Raw genomic sequence first — 6177 nt, 5'->3', positions numbered from 1 at the left:
AAAAAAAAAAAAAAACCTTTGACTCGGACTGTCCTCCCTATCATCCATTCAAACGCGAACACGGCCCTATGTACTCTGTAACCGTTTATGGCGATTTTCTTCCTCCATTTTTAAATGTCACCAGTAAACTGCAGGTTGGTTTATCAGATATATTCCTGTGTTTGTACTAAAACGGTGCAGGCTGACGATTAAAGGCTAAAGCTGCTGTGTCACAGCTGTTTTTGGATCATCTGACTGAATAATCAGACTTAAGATTTACTCTTCATTGAGAGCATACCCCTACTCCATTAAATCGTGCATTTTTTTTTTTTTTGTAAGGGGGTCAGATATTCTCGATCAATTAAACATTTTAATCTAGCTTTTTATATGAATTAAAGATTCCCTCCATTGAAAATCACTGCCTAGTTCTAATGAACTACCACAGCTCTCCAGAAACTTTCCTAGAAAAAACACACGTTTTCTTTATTTATTTTTCTAATCATATCACCAATCACCACTTTTAAAAAGCGTTAAAACGATGATTGGAGTGGGACTTTAAAGATTCAACCCCCCGTACAAAGTTTCTATAATGTATTTTCTGATTAGCTGACCATAAATAAGAAAGCCCTGATTCTGGTACTTCATTACAATAATTCTACCTAAAGTCAATGTATGTTATAATTGGACAAAAAGACGACTGCTTTTGACTTTTGCAGACCCAGTTGCATGCCAGTGCTGTTCTGTAAGGTGACATTGACCTACATTCAAAATAGTTTTTTTCTTCTAGCACCATCTAGTTTGCTGAAAATATGTAACAGCTTAATTTGGAGATTTAAGATCCGTAATGAAATATCGTCTTGATTCAAATGAGCAAATGTGATGTTATGATGCTTAAGAGAATCTTCTGGAGCTTTATGGCTGAGAGGCTGTTTTGCTGAGTAAAGGGAGAGGTGGGAGGTGTAGACAGCATCATCTTTTTCTGCTTGTTGGTATTGCACAGTCACTTCAGGTGCAATGCGCTTCTCAGAGCTGGGGCCCAGACGTTGTTTTCTCTGTCTCTCTTAGTTAATGAGCGTAATACAAATTTGAGACAGTGCTGCAGACTCTTTTTACTGCTGATGTGTTAGTCGAACACATCAGGATACAAGAAAACCAGAAGAAATCAGATCCTAACATAATGATGATATCCGATGTATGTGGTTTGATTTAGCCCGAGTCTTTATAGAGTCATTTATAGATTGGGTAAGTAGTGAAACATCTTTTTTCTGAAAACTTTTTATGCGTTTCAGTTTTCATGTTGCCATTATGAAGTGGAACATCATTAATATCAACTGCATTACTTTTGTTAGGGAAAATTGTATGACATAAAGTTGACGTATTTTTCTTTTAAAAACATTTGAGACAAATGTAGCTACACAATGTTTGTTCAAAAGCATATTTTAATGCTTAATTTTAGTAAAAAAGGTACATTTACAACTAAGAAAATACAGTAATTTTAGTAGAACAGCCTCCTTGTTGGTTAGTTGCTGGTTTGATTCTTGGCTGTGATAGTAGATGGTTCTGGACAAGACGCCATTCCATGAAAGTGTCATAAACTCATTCAAGTGACACATTTGTGTGCAGTCACTGTGAACGTTTGGTGATAACAGAGTTTTGGGAGTGTCTGTATTTTATTCAGTCATCCACAGATCAGACCCAGCATTCATGTATATGTTTCATTTATAGGTTTTTAGCAGTGTCCCCTCTCTTGTTTGAACTTAAATGCTACAAATCAGAATATCTTTACAAATGATTGTATCTTTGCTGATTGATAAGTTTCAGATTCACAGAAAGGGAAACTGTTGATTGAGGCTGACCTATGAAACGCTTATGTGGACCCTGTACTTTAGTTGCTGCCATCTAAATGGATAATGGTTGCCTTCCACCCACGCATGCTTCATCTCCTGGCAGATGGGTTTCTTCAAGCACTTAAACAAAATGAAAACTAAGTGGGCTTCTGCTGCTCCATTCAAAGGCTTGATTTGTTGCACAAGAATGATCATACTTAGAAATATTTTGTCTGTTTCTTTATTAAACTGTTACATAAGGTGGAAGGCAGCCCCTGATGCTGGCAGAAAAGAGTTTTATCTAAAACTGTTAATCTAATTATTTCATTATAAGCATTTATTCTGGAGGAAACTGATTATAGAAGATAAATGCTAAAGGATATTTTGCCAAGACAAAACATCACATGTACGTCAACATTAAAAAATTAAAATTAATTTGATTGTTTATGGATTTTTAGTAGAATTACGATGATAATCTATTCATCCCCTTTTAACCTGCTTTATCCCTTTTGAGGTTGCTGGAGCCTATCCTGGCTACTGTTGGGCGAAGGCGAGGTAAACCCTAAACAGGCCACAAGTCCATTTAAGGTCAATCATGATCATGTGAACTGACTTTTTTGGCAGTGATACCCAGCTTTCCACTGTAACAGTAGTTGCTTCTTCAAGTGTAAAACTGGGTTAAGGAATTGTCCTGCATTTTATCCTTGAAATCTGCTTGCAATGGAGGCATGTTACTGCAGTCATGACCACATTTGGTCGAGGAAAAAAAAGGGGGCGACGGACGCGTCGACTACACGCCAGGTGTCGGGCGTCAGCTTTAGAGGGCGAACGCCATCCTGGGGCGCAGCAGAAAGAAGACTCGAGAGAGGGAAAGCTGTTATCTTCTCCAACAGTGTGGGAGGGAATGTTATCAGCTGCTGCAGCGCTGCATCTCGGTCTGTTACGGAGCTGAAAGCGGCTCTCTGAAGTGAACTTCAGTCAGTTTTAGACGATTTAATGGGCTTAAATCTGACTTTTATTTAGGAAATGTGTTTTTACAACATCCTTATCACTGAGTAGGTGTCCTGTCTTCTCAAATTATTTGTCTTGATCAACAGCAGTTTTGTGGTTTTCCATGTTTACATAAAATTTGTGTGACGGTTTGTAATACTGTTGGGGAATTCTTAATGATAAGACTTTATTAACATGACTCCCCCTTACTGTGTAGACGATAGTGATGGATTCTAATTAAGCGTACAGTAGTTTAAATTCAAAAAAGCTCTTTGTAAAGTAGTATATCTGTAAAGGCTTATACCTTTCAGAGAGTTTAAAGAAACTCTTTGTTTTAATAATTTGAGCATGACATGCTTTTTTTTTAATACCCCAGGCAGTTGAGGCATCAAGTTCTTACAGCAGCGTTTTTAATAATTCATGTGACTTCTGGGATACCATACCATCCAAGACGTGTAAGACGGCGAAACTCCTGCAATGGAAATAAAAAAACTACCTGATTTTGGAGCATGATAGGCGAAAATCTGATATATATACCATAGAATAAATTTAAATTTACAGGTTCCTAACTTTGTTGAAATACCAGTAAAACCGTTTCAATCCAGAATGTGAAAAAACAGAAAAACTTTCATTTTAGCAAATGAAAATAGAAGTCTTCTTGTACACTGGCCTTTTGTAAATATGTTTTGTTAAATCTATCTGGATTACACAAACAGTTTAATAGGGTCCAGTTCATACCAGCCTCTGTTACGGACATTTCTCTGCATCATATAATGAAACTTCTGGAATGATTAGGGGCTCTGTGTGTTGTGGTGGAGGCTTTATGATGTGTACATCATAGAGAGCTGATGGCTCTAATCTGCTTACAGTGCTTATAGTGATACTCTGGTGATGCTTGTGTATGTGGAAGCTCACTGATGTATCAGTCAGTCTGGAAAACTAATGCGGCCTCCAGGGAGCAAAGCTTTTATCCTCTTATTCTACATAGAGGCTGGGGGCACTCCAATCCCCACACCTATGTCGAATAGGAGGGAGCCATTAACCCATCTTGCTTTTGTCTTACCCCGCTGTCTGCACCGTCAACAAAATTCATGTCCGGTGCTTCTAGCTGTGATGGAGCTCGCCAGTTTGAAGGCCAGCTCTCGTGCATGGGTGTGGTCAACCCTGTCTCACTTATATGGATGAAATCCTTTTTTTCTATTATATTTCCTTCTCGACAAAGGCTATAAGCTGGCTTTAGATCAAGTATGAATCTGATACTACTTCAAATTTTGTCATTTTTATGGATTTTTTTGTTACGGGACGTTCTGTTGCTTCTGTTCTGAGTCGCATCTGCAGCAAAAGCCAAACGAAGGCCGTTTTGTTTGAGACTAAGCTGGCCATGAGGCCGCGGGCTGGACGGACGGAGAGGCTGACTGCAGTGATCTCATTGTGAAGGGAGGCCTGGCTGCTGTTCACATGCATGTGGAATTTCCGCCCCCACCCCCTACAGGCATTTGTAATATTTCAGCTGCTGCCTTCTTCAGTCTAGCAGGCTGGAGGGGGGCAGCATATGCAGACAGTTTCAAAGTCCTGTCTTTGACATCTCTGCCAACATTCTGTCAATGCTTTTTCAGTTCCAATGTGAAGCTTTTCTATTACGTTAAAGGAAATTTGCTTTTAAGAACGGCATAATCTCGTTTTTTTATATTTAAGTTTTATTTTTAATGATTGCTATAATTATCCTTTAATATTATTAACATGTTCTTGTGGCATTTTTCTGAAGTTGGAGGATTAAATCACACCAAAATATGTTTTAATGTTTTTTATTGAAAACTGTGCATTAAACCATGTAGTTCCAAAGGGTTCACATATATTTTTTCCTGCAGCTGTTGATCAAAAGATGATCAGAGTTGGAGTTTAAGCAAGTTTTATATCTACAACATTTTCTTGCTATTGTGAAGTAGGATTCATGGTAGTTGGGGCTAAATATATCCATTCAATTGGAGAGTATTCTTTTATTCTGTATTTCTTTTACTAATTGGGTGATTTGATATAACAGAATTTCATTTTAATTGTAAGAATCATAGCTGATAAGCAACAGAAAATTCCCCAAAACAAATCTGAAGATGGATAATATAAATTGCATTAGCTAACCAGATTATCCAAACTTAAAGTTTTAAATGTGGTCTTTTGGTAGCTTTTTCTTAACAGGAAACATTTGACTAATTTTTATTTTTTTATTTACAAATTTAAGGCATAATTTTAAAATGCAAATCCAACTGTTATTAATAACAGTGGGAGAACATGTTTGAGGGAAAATCAACAATTTCCACATTTCAAATATTAAATTCATGTTAGAGTTTGGTTGGTGCAGTTTGTAAAGTACATCTACTTTTAGCTATTTAGCCTCTGCGTTTTTACAAGCCCTGTTTACATAAATGGTAAAAATATTAGGAAAATAATCCATTGTTCAAATAAAAAAAATGCTTTTATTTCACACAACTGAAGCAGATCATTTTAATATACCGTAAATCTATCTTTACTTTGGTACCACTTTAATCTATTTAATCTATTTGACTTTCTCTCTTCAAACATCGTTCATTAGCTTTCTACAGCAGCAGTAGTTCCTATCCTTGCCTGCATACCCCACACCCCAGAGACAGGTTTAATCTTAGAATTTGAATTCCAAAGAAGACCCTAAAGTTGCTGCTCTGTAAATAATAGATTGTGTTTTCTAACTGTTCTCTAGTCTTTTGCGTTCTGGTACCACGCACAAACTTCATTGTTAATTCCCAGAAAAACTGAGGCCTTGGAGGGTCTGCTGATAGGCTGACCGTGTAAATGTAGTCTTTGTAGGGTTTCCTGTTTTTCCTTTTGGCTTCAGCCTTTTGCTTGTTGCCTCTGCTGCTGAACCCACCCTTGAGTCCAGAACCGCAGGACGTGTGTTTAAGCTGTTTGTCTGTATTTGAGTGCTTTGGCTGTGTTGGGACGGCTGCTGTACTTGCTGATGCAAACCTTTGAACAAGAAACAAACTGAACTTTTAAGGTAATTGGCAGAAATTAAATGCAACCCTGCAATGTGGTTAGGCACCCCAAAGGTGCATACACACATACCTTAGATCTCTTGAAGATTTAGGATAGACTCTCTTACAGCATTGTTGCATCCGGTCAAATAGTCCCCAAAAAAACACATTTAAATTGCAGTTCCTTCTGGTGATGATAAAGTGTATTGAAGACTACAGTCTTGATTTTTTTTCTTCACACAAACAGAACCTTTTTTTTTTGGTCAGACAACTGGTAGGACATTGAATGACTCAAATTACCTTCTATAAATCTCTGAAAATCAATTAAAACATTTATTTCAAGGCAAACTTTTGAATCTTTACTTTCAGTTGTTTCA

General features: G+C 37.3%; 1 protein-coding gene across 4 annotated transcripts in view; it reads left to right on the top strand.

Annotated features, from left to right (window-relative positions):
* The window catches only part of sptan1 (spectrin alpha, non-erythrocytic 1), a 33042-nt gene that overhangs the window by 811 nt on the left and 26054 nt on the right, over window positions 1–6177 (top strand). The window lies entirely within an intron of this gene.

This window comes from Oryzias melastigma, linkage group LG12 (assembly GCF_002922805.2).
Source record: "Oryzias melastigma strain HK-1 linkage group LG12, ASM292280v2, whole genome shotgun sequence".
In the NCBI taxonomy this organism is placed as follows: Eukaryota; Metazoa; Chordata; class Actinopteri; order Beloniformes; family Adrianichthyidae; genus Oryzias; species Oryzias melastigma.
This window is presented reverse-complemented; position numbering and strand designations above follow the sequence as displayed.